Raw genomic sequence first — 20,751 nt, forward strand, 5'->3', positions numbered from 1 at the left:
GTGCCCCCTCCCCGCTGCCAGTCCCCCATCCGCCCGCCCGCCAGGCGGCGCCCACCCACCGGCCCTCACCCTACACCCCTGGCTGGGGGGTGGGGGGGATCAGGACGCGCCGCGTCGCAGCTGCTGCCGCCACGGCCGCCACCACTGTAGCTGTCGCTGTTGGCCAGACCCTGGGCAGCCTCGGCCCCGGGAGTTGGGGGACTAGGGGGTAGGAAGGGGACTGCCATACTAAGCACAGGGAGCGGGCCTGAGCTCTGTTTTCCAGTGACCCCAAAGAGGATGTAGGAGGAGGGGCCTGCGTAGCGCAGTCGAACTGCTGCAGAGGGGACACCGAGTCACGGCAACCCCCTCCTCTGCGGGCCCCATCCAGACTCAGATCCAAACCCAGACAGGCCCACCCGTCGTTTGGCTGGACCGTCTCCTACCGCAGAGCCCTGGCCGCAGAGGCGGCCGAGGAAGAGAAGAGGTGGTGCGGCTGTAACCCTTAGCTGCAGAAGGGGCTGCCAGGGATGAGGACGGGGCGCCGGCAGCAGTGGCACGGAGCAGCAGACACCTAGCCCGTCCCTCCCCTCGCTCCCGCCGCTCCCCCTCCCCGTGCACGACAGCGGCTCTGGCCTCAGATGATCCCGCTCCCCCCTCCCCCCAACCGCAGCCCCGCACAGTCGGGCGGGCGGGCGCACTCACCGGTAGGGGGGAGCCGAGCAGAGGACGGCAGCCGCACCAGGGCCGGGGTGCCCGCAGTGCCTTTTTCCGTTGGCTCTGCCCTTCTCCCCAACCAACAATCAAAAAGAAACCCCGCACTCACCCCAAAACCTTCAAAGAGCCCCCTTGGGGACCAAGACTGCCCGCCTGCCTCCCCCTCCTCCTTCTGAGATTTGGGGAAGGGGGGCACCCAGTTCAGGGCTGAGCCCAGCCCGGGTTGCCGGCCAGCTCTGCGGATAAACCAGGCCCTGCCAAGCCTTCAGCCCCTAGCCCCACTCTTCCTCTCTGGAAGGACCCAGAATGAAGGAGAAAACCAAGCAGGCTTTAGGAAATTCACGAGCTAAAAATGTCAGGAATTTCCTGGGAAACGCAGTTCCTTACGGGATTCATTAACGCAGGTTCGCTCGCCCCTTTTACTCATCCTCCCAGAAACTCCTAAGTGTCAAGGAGGTCCCCCATCTCTCAAAAAGTAAACCACTAAATGATCGCTGGTTTTTAGGAAGACAGCTAGGTTACTGACCATTACCAATGACAGCTAAACCAGTGACAGCAAAAAGGGGTCTTCTCTGGTCTCAGGAAGGGGCTCAGAAATAGATTTCTGTCTTCCTAGATCTGAAGCATAATCTAGGGCCTATTTTCCTTCTCCCAGATAGACAGCTAATGCTTATACTCCCTCACTGCAGTCTTCAGTCTTAGCAGCTGTGGGAAAGCTAGGGCCTATCTCCAGGGCACCTCCTACCTGTGATCCTAGATGGCCCCATCACCTTCTTCAGGGGTCTTAGAGGATACAGACCCCACAGCCCTATTGCTGGTTTTCTTAAGCATGGATTGCTGCCTCCATCCTGAGAAGAGTACGACCATCTCATCTGTAGGCTCCATTCCCATTGAACATCCCCCAGCCCTGCCCCCAAAAGTAAGGAAACTTGCCTCCCTCAACCTTAACCCCCAAGACATCTGAGTACCTGGCTGCCCAAGCTTCCTGGAAACGAGAGAGGTAAAGAGGGGGCTAATGATAAAGATACCCAGACCAGCCCAGGGTATAAGTCTTATCAACGCCTGAGACCTTAAAGCTCCCTGATACATCCCTTCATCTCCTGGGCAAACCTGCCTGCTAAGTATTCACAGCTTCCTTTTTCTCTTCCAAGGGCTCCATTCAACCCTGTAGTAGCTACTTCAGCTCTGGGCTGACGTTCACTACTTCCCGCTAAAAAGGAAGAAATAGGGCAGAGCACTCTGACTTCCGAAAAGAAAACTGGGATAGTCCTGTGAACCTGTCTCAGAACTACCCACCTGTCCAGTTGTCCCTGAAATGGCTCTCTGAATAGGAGGCCCACTGTGAGAGACGGAAATCACAGGTTTGGGGGCCCATAAAGAACTTCCCCCTAGTTTAGAAGCATCCTGTAGCACTGAGTTAGTCCCCTTTCATTGCTGATTTTTCTGCGCTCCCGCCCCTGTCCCCAAGTCTGTCGGGAGGAGATATAGGAACAATTGGTGCACTGCCCACCACACAAAAATAACATGTGTGAAGAAGCGGCGGCTCCTCTAGGTTTGCATGGTAGCGATCAGGACCCTGGATAGACCCCGTCCCAAACGGGGTCGGGAAGGCAGGTCTCCGCACAGAGCTGGGCGGGGCATTACGCTCCCACCTGTAAGTTGAGACTACTACGACCAGGTTAAGACCGATCTAGAAGAGCCGCTATTCTTTCTCGTGATTTTACCTCGCACTGAACCCAGCACTTGTCCCCCTCTGGAGAGCTCAAAGAAGCAAAGACCAGTGGGGCTGTGAGGAGAAAGCATGCGGCTGCCAGTCCTTGTCACTCTTCCATACTAAAAAATCGCTTCCCCCAGAACCAAAAAGTAGAGCTTGAAACTGCCCGCCTTCTTGAACCAATTCTGGGGTCTAAATTTCTTTCCCTGTCCCAAATGTTTATTTTATGTCCAGGGTTCTGAAGTGGTTTGAGTTTGGGAATGCCCTTATTTTCTGAAAAAATGATAGTCACCAGGAACTGATGTCTTAGTTTCTGCACAGAGGCAACTGATAAAGTTTTTAGACAAAACACAAGTTAAATATCATTTGCACCCATAAACTGGAATTTTAAGCTCAAATAAGCTAACAACTGAGACCTGGAACTCTCCACATAGATATGTATTTATTTCATGCTTTTTATTATATATTTATAAAATTTTGCCATTATATATTAGCTTCTTGCCTAGTTTATAAATGTATCTAAAAGCAACCAAGGTTAATAATGCCTTTCCCAAAATAATACAATGATAAATAGGATATTTAACACATTTTCACTACTTAAACAAGAGAGTTTATTTCAGGATAAGCCTGTGAGTGTGGACTTTTGGTCAGAATGGGAAAGGTGGTGAAAGGCGGCTTTCCTTAGGCTATAGAATACAGTACCCTTAAAAGGTTGTCTGAGAGAAAAGTCTTAAAACAAAGAGGTTAGAACCTTAAATAGAATTTCAAAGTTAGATTTTCATACTATTTTCATACAGAAAATCCATGAGCAAACTTGTGGATTTAAAAACACATCTAGCCATTTGTTAATTACCAAGACAATATGCTAACTTGGTAAGTGAAAAGCCAATTCTAGTGTCTAGATGTTTGCATTGTTATTTTAAAACAAATAGTTGCAGAATTAAAATTATAGTTTCAATACAATGTAGGAAAGACAAAGGGAAAACGAAATACATTAATATGCACAAAATATCTGTGTTAATGAAAAAACCATAAAAAATTCCCTTTCTCCTCAAAGTTTGCTTACATTTTTAAAACCTGATAAACATCTCTAGATTTAGTGTGCTCTCTTATTAACAATACACATACATTTTGAAGAGAATTGAGATTGCTTTATTTTTAATCCCTCTATTTCTACATCTTTAACAAACTCTTAACAACAAAAAATTGTTTGCTAGAGAAATAGATACTAGGCTGAACAAGAAGGAAAAAAAAAACCCTCATTTTCCTCAGCCTGAACTACAGATGAGTCTGAAATAATCTAATTCGAAAAGTTAACACACATTTACAAAATAAACTTGGAGAGAGGGAATCTACCTCTGGATAATAAACTCTTTTGATTATGGAGTTTCCAACAGAAATAACACGCTCATTAGTATTTCACAGAATCACAGATTTCCCAAATAAAAGAGAAGCAAAACCATTAGTACTTGTGTTTTCAAGTGCTGCTTAGGTTAAATGCCTATCTTAAACCAGACAACAATTATCTTCAATACCCAAATCATTAAAACTAACTGGAATGTTGTACAGCAACTGTTCAAAGTAGAGGAATTACCCATTTCTTCTCATGGCTAGCTATCGGGAAAATTAAGGGAAACTCTCAAGTAAATCTTAACATTTTAACAACAACGACTAATAGTATTTCAATGATCATTTTTAAAAAGTCTATCCCCTTTGTATAGCTTACTTAATCTTTAAAACTATGCCTCTCCAATGCTATTTCAATGTTTAGGGTTAAATAAATGAACTAAACATTTAAAATCTGAAGAGAACAATCCATGTGATAGAATCTTCACGTTTCACAAAATGTTATTTTAAGCATTTGCAGAAGAATTAAATAAATGTAGCACACACTCTAAATTCGATAAAAGATTCAGAGAACCCGACATTTTATATACCCAAAAGATCCAAACAGAACCGATGCAAATGTCAATAACTCTCTTTCGTCTGATTCTTAAATGATTTTACTAGTACCCAAAGGAATGAAATCAGCAACTCTTTCCACACTCTAGTCAACACTCCAATTTTCAAAGCCGCAATTCGAAAACGTCAGTTTGGGCGGGGAGCAGTGAGGGTCTTGAAGTAATCAAAAAATTCCTTTTCCTCCTCTGACAGTCTACCAAAAGATGTCAAACCAAATTCAGCCTGTTATAAAGCACTGGGGCTTCCCTTCCAAGGACACGGGACTCAAGCACAGACACCACTGCAAAAACCTGTCCCCAAACGCCTGGTCCGACCGAAACGTAAGGGGCCCAGGCAAGAACGAAATTAGAAGCCTCAAGAGGGTCCCGCAGAGACAACGGAAATTAAAGTAGCATTTATTCAAGGGTAGACAGCAACGAACCAACGTTCTCCCAGCCGGACTCTTGGCCTTTCTCTATCCGAATTCAGGCTCAAGGCAGATATATTTGTGGGGGTCCCTTCCCCACTGACATCTCAGCCGCTGCCGGGGCCTACCGTCGCTCAAAGGGAAGACCCTCCAACTTCACATCCGTCCCCTTTTGCCCTCGGACAAAAGGCAGAGGAGGCTATGGAGCTGACCTAGCTCTGTGGGGCAGCAAAAATGCCTTGTCCGGGCCACCCATCCCTGGGCCTGGCTTCATCTGCGCTGTCAGCACCAATGTATTCTTCTTTATTTTTGCAACGCATACTGGGCGGGTGTATGCATTGCGGGGGTGGGGTGGGGATTGAACAGAGAAAGGAGGGGTTGGTAGTGGAGCCTAGAACCCTCCTTCCTCTCCCCTCCAGCCAGGGGTGCTGTGCAGGGAGTGTCGGCCAGGTCTGGCGCACTGTCCCAGGCCCCAGGTTAAGGTGGCCAAGAGAAATGAGGCTTAGGGATTTCTAAGCAAACGGCACCACTGGTGGTCTCCAGCGCCAGCGGAGGTAGGATTGTTTTCTTTTCTTTTTTTTAAAGGGGCGTGTGACTTTCTTTTTTTGGAGGTGGGAGGGAGTTCGTTCGTTCGTGCACTCCGGAGGAAGGGGGGGCGCTTTGCTGCACTGCCAGGGTCCCCAGAGGGAGGGTGAGGGGATGTCTACAACGGTACAGTAATTATTCCTGGGGTATAAGAGGGCAATCAGAGGGAACAAGGTGGGCGGCACCTCAAACTGTGGCAGTGGCAGCAGAGAAGGTCGCGAGGGGCTTACCCGGGCGGGCGGGCGCTGTCCTGCCGCAGGTGAGGGAGGGCGCGGGCTGGAGGGAGGGAGGGCGCGCGCGAGGCGGGCGCTAGGCAGGCGCGAGGAAAGGGGGAGGGGAGGAGGCGCGCGCGCGCACACCTGTCCTGGACAGCGGCGCGAGCTGAGCTGCGCCTCACTCGGGCTCTGCCGGCTGAGGAGGGAGAAGGGCGGGCTGGCAGGCGGGGGCGGGACGCCGAGGGGAGGAGGAGGAGGCGGCTCGAATGGCTGGCTCGGCTCTCGCTCGTTCTCCCTCCCGCTGGCAAGTCCGGCTCACACCCTGCCTCTCCCGCTCACTCACAGCCCCCTTGACTCTCCCTCCTCCTCCTCCTTCCCCTGCGGGATCCGCTCGCTGCCGCCGCCGCCGCCGCCGCAGACGGCAAGTCGTGGCAGCCAGACGTCGGCGCGTAACCCGGCGCTCTGTGCGTGACTCCGGGCGACGTCAGCGCGCGCTCCCCGCTACCCACCATCTCCCCCCCCACCCTCCTCCCGTGGCTCGCGCCCTCCGCCCTCGCGTCCCTCCGTTTCAGTTGCCGCGGCGGCGGCTGCCGAGCGCGTTCCCTCCGCCCTCCATCTCGCGCGTGCGCGCGCCCTCCCAGCCGTTCGCGCGTCAACAGCCCACGGCCCAGGCCTTAAGGCGCGTCTGAGGAGGGGGCTCCCTGCGGCCTTTTTGCCCGCCCTTCCTCCAACCACCGCCTGTAGCGCCCCCGGGAGGACTTCTCGGTTGTTGGGCTCTGAGGGCGGAAGCCAGGCTTAGGCGGGGACGGAACCCTGTAGAGCCTGCGTCAGCTCCAACTTAGGGCCCTCAGCGTCGTAGTCAGTGTCGCTACCACCCTGTCACCCGCCCCCCCCCCCCCCCCCAACTCTCCACCGTTCCGCTTGCATCTCTTAGGAGGCGACAGGCCTTTCATCTCCCGGGAGGGTCTCACCTTGGCCTTCAGACGCCAGCCGAGAGGGGCTGGAAGGGCAGGATTAGCATAAAGAAGAAAGGGGCTAGACCAGGTTCAGGCTCTAGCCCCAGGAACCCTTGACAGGAAGCGTGGGGTTGCTGCCCAACCTCCCACGCAGTGTAGGTGAAACTGGGCCCTTTTGAGGGACTGTGACTAAGGACAAAACCCTGATAAATAATATTTATGCGTCCTTGGGCCGAGAGGGAGAGAGTAAAACGGATGAGTTAATTTTCATAAATTGCTACGCTAGGGCTAAATGCAAAACTACAAAATGTCCTTCTAAAAGTTTTATTGAAATCTTACCAGGTTTGACAAGACTTTTGGTACAAGTTAACTTTTTCCTTCACTTTGTATGCTGTTACATCTCATTCTTGCAACACTGCGTACACAGAAGACGAATCAATTGAAAATGGCTGCAAAAGAAGCAGAAAACAGCCTTAGATCTTTATTATTTAAATAGCTCTATGAAAAGTCAATCTGTGACTTAAGAAAATTTAGTCAATGTTTTAGCTTATTTGATTATATTTTATTTTGAAGTAACTGCAATACACTGAGATACTCTTTTTATTAGGCAATAGATTTTTTGTTTTGTTTTTAAGAGCAGGCTTCTAAACTCAGGGCTTTCCCAAGAAACTTATCTAGCTCAACCTTAGAGGCAAGTAAGAGAAAGGTGAAATTAACCCCATTTTATTGATGAGAAAATGGAGCTGCAGAAATATGTCAGTTATTGAGAGTTGCAAGCAGTCTGTCACCGATGACGGGAAGCACCATAGGCCTATTAATACCTGCTTTATCCACTAAACCAGAGATTTCTTGGTTATCTTTTGATCCCCGCCGCCCCCTCCCCCCCCCCACACACTTAGGTATTGTAGGCAGTACCTCATGTCTGAAAGAAACAGAAACAAGTTTGGAGACATATTCCTGGAGACCCCAAATCACTATCACTAAAAAGTTTGAATTAGAAAATTTCTGCCATAGAAAATTACAACTCAGCAATAATTTATTGTGGAACAAGCTTCCATATTAACAAAATAACAAAATGTTTATTAATCCCTAGTTAGAAATGAGAAAATTTCAGTTGACAGGCTTCAGAATGGTGGGTCATTTCCTTTGAATTGCTTCTTAATTCACCTCATCTTTAGGTGGCAGCACTACTATATAAATATGTTCAAAACTACAGTCTTCTGCAGCTTGGTATCCTAGAGTGTTTTGTCCTAAGTGCTTCCAAGTATATTGTGAAGATTAGAAGCTGGTGAAAATATGAAATCATAGCTGAGAATTAGAATACTTAGGAGGCTACAGAGGAGGAAAAACAGGTTTTCAGAGAAATGAATAAAATACATGGAGTTACTAAGGGAAAAGATTATAAAGGTGTGAGTTTTTTTTTAACTTACAAATTTATTTTTATTTTTTAGCTATACGAGGAGAAAGTAGCATCTTTAAAGACCTCATATTGAAACAGCACAAGATAACCTTCCAAAGCAAACCATAGTTTCTTAATATTACATATTTTTCAAGTATTTAGAAGTTTAGAGTTGTAAGTGGTATAGTTGCCAGTATTCACTATAATTTTTAAATTCAGTTGCAATTTTCCTCACTAATTGCATTGCATCAAACTTACGAAGATCCTGAATGGGACCTTGTTGTTGACCCTTGTGGAAGAGAATAACTAACTCATCTTGGCCCCTTTTCTTGCTTCCTATATTTTTCATGTAAAAAAACAAATCATTGCTCAAACTCAAAGAAGTGAAAAGACAAACAAGTGTAAAATGATAGCAATTTACAGATATTCTGTATCTTAATTTCTCCCATATTTTTTTGAGGGTAATAAATTGGGCTATATGGGGGTTATTTGGATCCAGTGTTTCCTAAGTAGAACTTTGTTGTAATTAATCTTGTATATTTACAGTAGTTCTTCCTATACCCCTATATCCAAGCAACAAAGCAAAATTGACTTTACATGCATTTCAAAATAGACTGCATTAAATTTACAATTATAAATACAACCACCAAAAAATATAGAAGTATGACCATCAGAAGTGGGAAATCAAATCATTTCTGAGTAGGCGATAAAGTGTTAATAGATCTTTCTTGATGGCAGCTTCCATTTTTCTCAAATCAAACTTGGAGGAGTCTCAAGCAAATTGGTAGAACTCAAACTCAGCAGTATTATGTTAAGATTTTTAAGCTCTCTTGCACCAGCAAATCATGCAGCCTGGGGGCCTTTGCTCCAAACTTCTGCCAACTCCATTTTGGCAGTAAAGTGTTGTGTGGAACAAAGTTTGCACGTGTTTGGGGTGTGAAGTGGTTCCTCAGGCATTTATTGGTTTTATTCCAGTTTAGGGACTTGAAGACAAGGGTCAGAAGCATGAGGCTTGTATAGTTCATATGTGCCCTGAAACAGACTATGCTAGTGATCTTGAATTTTCACTTAAACAAGAGTAGCTTTCTTTGTTCGTGTCTGAGTTATTGAAGTGGACCCTTTAGTTTACGCCTTAAGTGCTCACATGATATTCAACCAGTTCTCAGAAGCAGTTCTCAGGATTCTCTCTGTTGAGGGTATAGAGCTGTGGAAAAATCACTCCTCATCCTCTTACCCACAATATCACTAAAATGTAGCCCACTAAATAATAATATGCAACTTGAGGGCAAAAGGGCCAGTAACTATTTAAGCTTGACCCCTTTGTCAACTTATATGTAACTGTGAGTCTCTAATCTTTTTTTGTATCAATTGTCTAACTTCAGCTTTTTTACCTACCTCCTTCATTCATGAAGTCTGTGGTTAACAACACCTGGTCCAGATATGTGTGCTAATTTTTCTTATTTCAAAGGTCCCTTGTCCTGTTGGAAATGTAGATAAACAATCTCAGTTTCTATTTTTTTTTCAAGTAATTCTAATAGAAAAATCCTTGTGTAGTCTGAGGTAAAAGAATTTGAAAGCCATTAAGAATGCTGTTAGGGGTTCTCTGGTGGCTCGGATGGTAAAAGAATATGGCTTCAATGCAGGAGACCTGGGTTCCATTCCTGGTTGGGGAACTATGATCCCACGTACCATGGGGCAACTAAGCCTGTATACCACAGCTAGAAGAGAAGCCTGTGAGATACAATGAAGAAACAGTGCAGCTACAAATAAAACAGAAATAATAAAATAATAATTTTTTTAAAAAAAAGTAATTCCCAACTCTAACATATGAATGAAGTTGGAGTTGGCAAAGAAAGCTGGGCCTTTCCAAAGAGTGGATCTATTGGATTAGAAAGTACCACTGAACTTTGTTGCACATTTTATGTGACCCCACAACTCCTTTGCTTGCTTACTTTAGGTTATCAACATGTTGCCATTTTATTACATGGAGCAAGGCTAAATACATACATTCATGAGTAGGTATGTACATACATCTGAGGCCAATTTAGGCCATTTTTACAACCCAGTCCAGTAGCACTTGGCAATTCGATGAAAATCAGTTGTGTTTATTTCTGTAGTGAGTAAAATATGTCAAGGGGAAAATCTAAATACATCATGGGAAAAATACAGAGGGAGTTCTTTTAATACTTTGTGTCATGTAGAGTTTTTGTCTTTCAAGTAGAACTTTTCTTCTTGTCTGCTTTCAGTTCAGTTCAGTTTAGTCGCTCAGTCATGTCTGACTCTTTGCAACCCCATGAACTGCAGCACTCCAGGCCTCCCTGTCCATCACCAACTCCCGGAGTCCACCCAAACCCATGTCCTTTGAGTAGGTGATGCCATCCAACCATCTCATCCTCTGTTGTCCCCTTCTTCTCCTGCCCTCAATTTTTCCCAGCATCAGGGTCTTTTCCAATGAGTCAGCTCTTCACATCAGGTGGCCAAAGTATTGGAGTTTCAGCTTCAACATCAGTCCTTCCAATGAACACCCAGGACTGATCTCCTTTAGGATGAACTGGTTGGATCTCCTTGCAGTCCAAGGGACTCTCAAGAGTCTTCTCCAACACCACAGTTCAAAAGCATCAATTCTTTGGTGTTTAGCTTTCTTTAGAGTCCAACTCTCACATCTGTACATGACCACTGGAAAAACCATAGCCTTGACTAGATGGACCTTTGTTGGCAAAGTAATGTCTCTGATTTTGAATATGCTGTCTAGGTTGGTCGTAACTTTCCTTCCAAGGAGTAAGCGTCTTTTAATTTCATGGCTGTAATCACCATCTACAGTGATTTTGGAGCCCAGAAAAATAAAGCCAGCCACTGTTTCCACTGTTTCCGCATCTATTTGCCATGAAGTGATGGGACCGGATGCCATGATCTTCGTTTTCTGAATGTTGAGCTTTAAGCCAACTTTTTCACTCTCGTCTTTCTTGTCTGCTTACTCAAAATTAATTATTAACTGTAAATATAGTTGAATGATTAGTTTTTACTTTCTAGATATTATTGATAAATCAATTTTACTTGATAAGTATGTAAATAAAGAAATGTTTTTAATTACTATTTTAGAATATCATTAATATACATATTACATAAGCATATTACAGCTAATGCTTAATTTACATGGCTCTTTTTTTCCTTTGAATTTCCTTTTGGACAAGAAATATTAGCTGCTACTTCAGAACTGGTTCTTGGAACCCACTGCTATTTATCAATCAGCCTTATTTTCTTGAGTCATTTATTGAACAGTATTAATACCTATTTGCCAGACATTGTTTTAGGTGCTTGAACAAAACAAAATCCTTGCTCTCGTAGCGTTACCAGTCTAGCAAGACAAATAATGTAATAAACTCATATATAATATGGTGCTAAATAATAAGTGTTAAAAAGAAAAAAAATACAGGTAAGAGGAAAGAGTTTTCTGTGTGATTGTGTATGAATGTGTATGTGCATGTCTCCCACTTGACATTTTAAATAGAGTGATCAAAGAAGTCTCTCTGAAGAGGTAACATATGGTCAGAGACCTGAAGTAGTCATGGGAAGATCTGGGGAGATGTGCCACGTGTTATGTTCTAGGTGTTTATTTATGCCACATAAAGTCAGTCACTCAAGTATAATTCAGGTAACGTGTATAATCCAGTTAAACATCATATTAGGTATACATTTTTTTTTCTAAAGAGAAAAAACTCATTAGGTTTTCAGAAAAGTTTTTCATTTAATCCCAGCATTGCTCTAGATTTCCCATGATTAGTATTCCATTATTTAATACAATAAAAACTTATGGCTCTACAGACAAAGCTTCATAGTCCCTCCTTATCTGCAGTTCTAAAATCATAAAACTTTTTTCTTAATTCATTTTGTGGCAAAAATGGATCTGAATTGACATAACGGTTTAAGTCTTCATTAATTCCATTTGGTGTGGCTATTGATACATTTCATTATGGAAATATGTGTTTGATTAAGGTATGCTGCCCAGGACAATCTAAGTTAAGTAAAACATAGGTAACATAATACCTTACATTCCTAAAATATGAAAGGAATTTTAATTCAGAAACACATCTGGCCCCAAGGATTTGGGATAAAAGATTGTAGACCTGTATCAGATTTCTTCTTGGTTCTCTGATTAAATATCATATTGATGTTAGTCTTTAGATATTTTTTATTCAAAAGTACAGTGCTTATATAATGCTCTTATTATATGCCTAGCACTATGTAAATACTCTCTATTATCTCATAAAATCCTCACAACAACCTTATGAGTAAGTTCTATTATTCTTGTTTTATAGATGAGAAAATTGAGCTACACAGAGATTAAGAAACCTGCTAAAAATCACGCAGCTACTAAGTGACACTTCCCTGGTAGCTCAGATGGTACAGAATCTGCCTGCAGTGTGGGAAACCTGGGTTCGATCCCTGGGTTGGGAAGATCCCCTGGAGGAGGGTATGGCAACCCACTCCAGTTTTCTTGCCTGGAGAATCCCTGTGGACAGAGGAGCCTAGGGGTGAGTCCATGGGGTTGCAAAGAGTCGGACACAACTGAGCAACTAAGCACAGCACTAAGTGACAAAGCTAAGAACTGAACATAGACAATTTTCCTTCATAGTTTGCTATGAACTAACTCTCCCTCTTTCTATCCTTTTCACCCTCCCTTCTTCCTTGGAGAAGTTTTGACTATAAGCTCTTTCTAAGAGCGTGGTTTCTCCCTTCTACTCTGAAGTATCAGCTATCTCAACTTTACATTTCATTTACAAGCAAATATCTATCAATAACTTTTTTCATTTTATTTGCTCCTGCTATAATTTCAGCCGTTTCTATTTCAAGTTGACATTGGAAATTTACTTATTCTCGTTCTCATTCTGATAAGTTTCCAAATTAACATCATCTTTCACCATCCTTTTCACTTGAATATCTTTGGACAATTATGAGACACCTCACTTATTATTGTGGTCTTGTCAGATGTCAAATCACATAAAAAGTTTGGATCTAGTTTATTGAGCAGTAGCATCTGCCAAATAAACCTCTGTCACTGCATTGTAAGTTTCTCTCACTCAATGAATTACATAGCTTACTTCAGATCATTTTATTCTAGGCATATTAAGTTTATGTTTTGGGGTTGGAATTATGTTTTCATTAGTTTGTCCTCAGATAAGACTTCCTCCGTAAGTAATTACAAACTGCAATAGTTTCTCCTGTTATTTATTTACTTATTATTTGTTGAGTACCTAAAATCACAAGATTGATTGAGTATATATCATGAAGTTGGGCAAAGACTCTATTATAGGTAGGGTCAATTTAAGTAAGTATATTACGTTGAACTTTCTAAGAATCTATTCTTGATTGTTTCAGAGAACCATTGTAAAACATTAAACAAATCACTTTAGTTGTTCTCTGTGAAAATTAATGTGCTGTCCTTGAATACAAAGATGAAGGTTCTGACACACACTAAGTAAAGCATTATCTTCTGTGTAATGCTGATAGACATTCTGAGCCAAACACAATTTCTCTGGGGTCACTCAGCAACTCATATATGCTAAGTTTAGGGGTGCAGTTCATGGCCACTAGATCTAAAAAGGAATTAAACCCATCAATTTTACCTCATTAACATATTGCTTAAGCAAATGAGCCAACAAGTCAGTTATTAAATTGCTGAGAAGGTAGAGAGACTGAATAAATATGTGTGTGTTGTTGAGACTGGCTATAAAGTACATCCGTTTATTATTTGAGAAATTGAGGGCTTTACCAAGGCTTACCTTGTATAACTTTCTGTCTGCTGAGGGATCCAAAAGATGAGATTTTTTTTTTTTAAGACCATACCCTGGAGACACAGCTTTTCTCCACTTCAGTTCAGTTCAGTCGATCAGTCATGTCTCTTTGCTTCCCCATGGACTGCAGCATGCCAGCCCTCCCTGTCTATCACCAACTCCCAGAGTTTCCCCAAACTCATGTCCATTGAGTAGGTGATGCCATCCAACCATCTCATCCTCTGTCGTCCCCTTCTTCTCCTGCCCTCAATCTTTCCCAGCATCAGGGTCTTTTCAAATGAGTCCGCTCTTTGCATCAGGTGGCCAAAGTATTGGAGTTTCAGCTTCAACATCAGTCCTTCCAATGAACACCCAGGACTGATCTTTAGGATGGACTGGTTGGATCTCCTTGCAGTCCAAGGGACTCTCAATCAAGAGTCTTCAACACCACAGTTCAGAAGCATCAATTCTTCGGTGTTCAGCTTTCTTTATAGTTCAACTCTCACATCCATACATGACCACTGGAAAAACCATAGCCTTGACTAGATGGACCTTTGTTGGCAAAGTAATGTCTCTGATTTTGAATATGCTGTCTAGGTTGGTCATAACTTTTCTTCCAAGGAGCAAGTGTCTTTTAATTTCATGGCTGCAGTCACCATCTGCAGTGATTTTGGAGCCCAAAAAAATAAAGTCAGCCACTGTTTCCATTGTTTCCCCATCTATTTGCCATGAAGTGATGGGACCAGATGCCATGATTTTAGTTTTCTGAATGTTGAGCTTTAAGCCAACTTTTTCACTCTCCTCTTTTACTTTCATCAAGAGGCTATTTAGTTCTTCTTCACTTTCTGCCATAGGGTGGTGTCATCTGCATATCTGAGGTTATTGATATTTCTCCTGGCAATCTTGATTCCAGCTTGTGCTTCATCCACCCAGCATTTCTCATGATGTACTCTGCATATAAGTTAAATAAGCAGGGTGACAATATACAGCCTTGACATACTTCTTTTCCTATTTGGAACTAGTCCATTGTTCTTTCTGACTTGCCTACAGATTTCTCAAGAGGCAGGTCAGGTGGTCTGGTATTCCCATCTCTTTCAGAATTTTCCACAGTTTATTGTGATCCACACAGTCAAAGGCTTTGGCATAGTCAATAAAGCAGAAACAGATGTTTTTATGGAATTCTCTTGCTTTTTCTATGATCAAGAGGATGTTGGCAATTTGATCTCTGGTTCCTCTGCCTTTTCTAAATCCAGCTTGAACATCTATAAGTTCATGGTTCACATATTGCTGAAGCCTGGCTTGGAGAATTTTGAACATTACTTTGCTAGCGTGTGAGATGAGTGTGATTGTGCGGTAGTTTGAACATTGTTTAACATTGCCTTTCTTTGGGATTGGAATGAAAACTGACCTTTTCCAGTCCTGTGGCCACTGTTGAGTTTTCCAAATTTGCTGGCATATTGAGTGCAGCACTTCCACAGCATTATCTTTTAGGATTTGAAATAGCTGAACTGGAATTCCATCACCTCTATTAGCTTTGTTCGTAGTGATGCTTCCTAAGGCACACTGGACTTCACATTCCAGGATGTCTGGCTCTAGGTGGTGATCACACCATTGTGATTATCTGGATTGTGAAGATCTTTTTTGGGCTTCCTGGTGGCTCAGAGGGTAAAGAGTCTGCCTGCAGTGTGGTTGCCTGGGGTTTGATCCCTGGATTGGGAAGATCCCCTGGAGAAGAAAATGGCAACCCACTCCAGCTTTCTTGCCTAAAATCTCCATGGACAGAGGAGACTGGTAGGCTATAGTCTTGAAGAGTTGGACATGACTGAGCAACTTTCTCCACTAGTTCTGCAATATTCTGTATTCCTAGTGCCCAGTACAAAAATTTGAGGCACACCACTAATATTTAATCAAGATGTAACAATGTTTTGGGGTAAAGATCTTAATATTTACAATTTATCTCAACTGTATGTAAACAAACTTTAATGAACTCATGTGATGAACTACTTTTTTAGCTCTTCTATTTCCCGTAATTTTTAGTTAGGGGAAACCTCCTCTATTCAGTGTAAGTGTTAGTAAGTAAGTGTTAGTCGCTCAGTCGTGCCCAACTCTGCGACGCCACGGACTGCCGCCCACCAGGCTCCTCTGTCCATGAGATTTTCCAAACAAGAATACTGGTGTGGGTTGCCATTTCTTTCTCCAGGGGATCTTCCCCGACCCAGGGATTTGAAGCCGAATCTCCTGCACTGCAGGCAGATTCTTAACCAACTGAGCTACGAGGGAAGCCCTCTATTCAGTGTAGTGGTCAAGAATGTGGGCTGAGTAATCATATGTCCTAGATTCAAAACTCTGCTTTCAAATTCCTAACTTTGTGACTGGCAAATTATTTAACCTCTGTAGGCCCCAGTTTCCTCATTTATCAAATGAGGGTAATAATACCAACTGCCTCATAGGTATATTGTATAGGTTAAATTAATTAATTCATAAAAAGCATTTGGAAGAGGATCTGGCGTACAGTTAAGTATTCCATAAATGTGAACTCCCACCCACTGTAGCACCAACTCTTCTTGGCCTTCACTCAAGGTCCAAGCCAAGTTCTCCATTTTTTTTTTTCCCTTCTGATTTCAGGCTCACGGGTGTTGGCCTGAGATTAAGGCTGTCCTCTTTCTCAACTACTACACTAGCCAACTACATTGTTCTTGAAAACCTCCGAGTATTCTTTCCTTTTCTAGGTTTTGGGCCATTTACTCTATCTAAACAACTCTTTATGGGTTCTGTAGAGAAGTATCTCTTCCATTTACACATTGTAAAGTTTTTCTCTGATTACTAGAATATGAATTCCTTGAGAGTTCGGACTGTGTCTTAATTATCTCTATTATTTCCGTCCCTTCCCTCTCCCTGGTGCAAAAAGTGGAAAAAGAAAAAAAAAGAATTAACCCATTTAGCCTTTGTATTTTTTTGTTCATTTTATCCTGAGTATTATATTCTGAACCTCCAGTTTTCCTGCAAAATGTCTTGCTCCTTTTATCGCTGGAAGTTTTCATTTCACCTAGTGATGCTAGAGTCCTATCTTGGATCATCATTTCCTGGCAGGTAAGAGATTCAATTTATCACACAATCCATTCATGCATTAAAAAAATTCCCATTTAATTCACTTAGAATTTAATTTCTCTTAAAATTCTTTTGGCTCCAGTTAGACTGATTTTTTTTTTTAATTTAATTAATTAATTTATTTTTGGCTGTGCTAGGTCTTTGTTGTTGCACATGGGTTTTCCCTAGCTGTGATGAGCCAGGGCTACCACTCTTCATTGTGGTATGTGGGCTTCTCACTGAAGTGACTTCTCTTGTTGCAGAGCACAGGCTCTGGGGAACTCGGCTTCAGTAGTTGTGGTGCATGGGCTTACTTGCCACGTAGCTTGTGGATCCTCCTTGGGTTCATGGCCATCTCACCAGGGATGGAACTTGTGTCTCCTGCATTAGCAGGCAGATTCTTCACCACTGAGTCACCAGGGAAGCCCTAGACTGATTACTGTCTTTAAAAATCTATTAGTATTTTTGAAAGGGGTACTGTTTTGGAGAACTCTGTCTCATTCCTTATTTGAAGACAGGGCCATATCACCCTAAATTTCTTTCTTTTTCTTTTTTTTGAATAAACTTGACATGTTACATTGTATACGTTTAAGGTATGCAACATGTTACTTTGATACATTTATATATTATAATAATGATTGCCAAGGTAGCAGTAGTTATAACATTATATCATATAGTGCCTGCCTGGATGCTAAATTGCTTCAGTCATGTCTGACTCTTTGTGACCCTATGCACTGTAACCCACCAGGCTCCTCTGTCCATGGGATTTTCCAGGTGAGAATACTGGAGTAGGTTGCCATTGATTCCATCGGATCTTCCTGACCCAGGGATTGAACCTGTGGCTCCTACATTGCAGGCAGATTCTATCACTGAGCCACGAGGGAAGCCCATATGATACAATGCTGCTGCTGCTGCTGAGTCGCTTCAGTCATGTCCGACTCTGTATGACCCCATAGACCGCAGCCCACCAGGCTCCCCTGTCCCTGGGATTCTCCAGACAAGAACACTGGAGTGGGCTGCCATTTCCTTCTCCAATGCATGAAAGTGAAAAGTGAAAGTGAAGTCGCTCAGTCGTGTCCGACTCTTTTCGACCCCATGGGCTGCAGCCTACCAGGCTCCTCCATCCATGGGATTCTCCAGGCAAGAGTACTGCAGTGGGTCGCCAGTGCCTTCTCCGATATAATACAATAGTACTATCTACATTCATTAGACTGTATTGTGCATTACACTCTATGGTTTATTTACTACTCATTCAAGCTTGTACCCTTAAACACCATCACTCTTATCCCCCTATCCCTACCCCAACCCTGGTAACCACCATTTTAACTCTCTCTTTTTTTTTTAACAGGTTTAACTTTTTTTAGATTCTATGTGTAAGTGATATCATTACTCTCAGTTTCTTTACATGCAGAATATGATTCAGCTCTCACTTGGAAGAGATGAGGATAAATTAGATCATGCTCATAAATTTTTTTCTTTTTAATACATGCAAAAGATATATGTAACACTGGAAATTCCCTGGCCCTCCAGTGGTTAGGACTAGGTGATTTCATTGTGGAGGGCTTGGGTTCAATCCCTGGTTGGGGAACTAAGATCCCACAAGCCACGACATGGCATGGCCAATATATGTACATGTATATAGTATATATAATAATATATATTAATGTATAATAATATATGTAACATATTTGAGGTATGAAGCTTAATCATATAATGAACTACCCAATCCAAGAACTAGAATATTTCCCCCAAAATTGTATCTACAATTGTGTTTCTCCTCTATCTCTTCCCTTGCACTCAGAGGTAACCAGTATCCTAAACTTAATGCTGATCATTCCATTGCTTTTTTTTTTTTTAATTTTATCACAAATGTATATGTGCTGAAACAATATACTGTTTGATTTGTATTTTTTGAGCTTTATGAAAGTGCACTCATTCAATATATAGTTTTCTGGGATTTGCCCTTTTAACTTAACATTTTGTTTCCAAGATTCATTCATGTTGTTGTGTATAATGATTGTTGATTTTCAGTACCATATAGCATTCTATTATGTGAATATATCACAATTTATTTTCATATTGATACATAGTTGGGTTCTTTCTAGACTTTTAAATAATTATAACATTGTTGCTATAAAAAATTTTACATACACCTCATGGTCACATATGCAAGTATTTTTCTTGGTCATATATCTAGAAGTAGGGTTGTTGGGCTGTAGAGTATGCAAATATTTACTGTTGTGAGATAATTAATTTCAAAAAGTTTTCTACTCTTCCCAACATTTGTAAGAATTCTTCAGTTCAGTTCAGTTCAGTCGCTCAGTCATGTCTGATTCTTTGCTTCCCCATGGACTGCGGCACACCAGGTCTCCCTGTCCATCACCAGCTCCTGGAGTTTACCCAGACTCATGTCCACTGAGTCGGTGATGCCTTCCAACCACCTCATCCTCTGTCATTCCCTTCCCCTCCTGCCCTCAATCTTTCCCAGCTTCAGGGTCTTTTCAAATGAGTCAGCTCTTCGCATCAGGTGGCCAAAGTATTGGAGTTTCAGCTTCAACATCAGTCCCTCCAATGAACACTCAGGACTGATCTCCTTCCGAATGGACTGGTTGGATCTCCTTGCAGTCCAAGGGACTCTCAAGAGTCTTCTCCAACACCACGGTTCAAAAGCATCAATTCTTCAGTGTTCAGTTCTCTTTACAGTCCAACTCTCAGATCCATACATGACCACTGGAAAAACCATAGCCTTGACCAGATGGACCTTTGTTGGCAAAGTAATGTCTCTGGTTTTTAATACACTGTCTAGGTTGGTCATAACTTTTCTTCCAAGGAGCAAGTGTCTTTTAATTACATGGCTGCAATCACCATCTGCAGTGATTTTGGAGCCTCCAAAATTAAGTCCCTCACTGTTTCCACTGTTTCCCCATCTATTTGCCATGAAATGAAGGGACTGGATGCCATGATCTTAGTTTTCTGAATGCTGAGCTTTAAGCCAACTTTTTCACTCTCCTCTTTTGCTTTCATCATGAGGCTCTACTTACTCTTTAATATTTGGTATTATTACCCTTAATATTTTACAGGTTTAGTGGAGGTAAAACGGTATATATCTACTTTTTATAGGATGGAAGAAAGTCATCTTTACCTAAAGCTTTTTAAAGTTCCTCTTCCTTTTTATATTAAGAACTTACAGCCTCATTTGACATTACTGTGCCTGAGAGTTCCTTTGAGAGAAAGTCATTTATTTGTGTGATAGTTTGCAAGGGTATAAAAACTGCTAACTGGATAGTTTGAATATTGCTTTTCAGTTGATCTAGTGTAAATACCAAATTATACACAAACTAGTATTTTTTGTTAATACTCTGTAGAAATGGAAATATACAAAATTGTATTCTTTACTATTGACTCATCATAAATTAATCTAGTCTTGAATTTATACCTGTCTATAAAACTATTTTAAGTAAAAAGCTCTGCAATGTGTTGATCTGGAATATTTTCACTTAATGAAGTTTAGTAAAGATATCTTTGTATGTTTTCTTGTATTTTCAATTTACCAGAGATTCAGTTTGCCCTCTTTTGACACGGTTACATGATGCAATGCAAATTAATCTCTCAAAGAAATTTCAAAACTCCAAATGTTCATCTTACTACTGTTACCCACTGAATTGACCCACACACAATAACCAGGAAAATAAGTCCAAACAGATGGTACCCTAAAATGTGTTTGTGTGTTTTTTAATTGAAAAAGTCATCTTGTATATAAATGGTTTTCATCAGTAACTAAAAACACATGGAGATGAAAAAAGAATTCAAAACAAATGGCATATATATATATAATTATATATAAGTAATATATAATATAATAATATTATATATGATATATTATTATATATAAAAAGAAGAACTTTTATAGCTCTTTGTGTTTATTATCTTTAAAAACAAATATCAAATAAAAATATCAGT

The 20,751-nt window shown here is 42.1% G+C and overlaps 1 protein-coding gene and 1 long non-coding RNA gene across 5 annotated transcripts in view; one reads left to right on the top strand and one right to left on the bottom strand.

Moving 5' to 3' along the window:
- PURA (purine rich element binding protein A) overlaps positions 1-6,667 on the bottom strand; it is a 12,183-nt gene extending 5,516 nt beyond the window's left edge. The window contains exon 1 of one of the 4 annotated variants that reach the window (XM_027546283.1): positions 6,550-6,667. The gene's annotated coding sequence lies outside the window, so the exon portion shown is untranslated. Of the gene's footprint in view, positions 1-425; positions 623-5,593; positions 6,040-6,549 lie in introns of those variants that run through there. The other 3 variants (XM_027546284.1, XM_027546281.1, XM_027546282.1) reach the window with 3 other exon arrangements.
- The window catches only part of LOC113895285, a 43,251-nt gene continuing 27,274 nt past the window's right edge, over positions 4,775-20,751 (top strand). The window contains exon 1 of the long non-coding RNA XR_003511806.1: positions 4,775-5,332. This is a non-coding gene — a long non-coding RNA (uncharacterized LOC113895285). The remainder of the gene's footprint in view (positions 5,333-20,751) is intronic.

This window comes from Bos indicus x Bos taurus, chromosome 7 (genome assembly GCF_003369695.1).
Source record: "Bos indicus x Bos taurus breed Angus x Brahman F1 hybrid chromosome 7, Bos_hybrid_MaternalHap_v2.0, whole genome shotgun sequence".
NCBI lineage: Eukaryota > Metazoa > Chordata > Mammalia > Artiodactyla > Bovidae > Bos > Bos indicus x Bos taurus.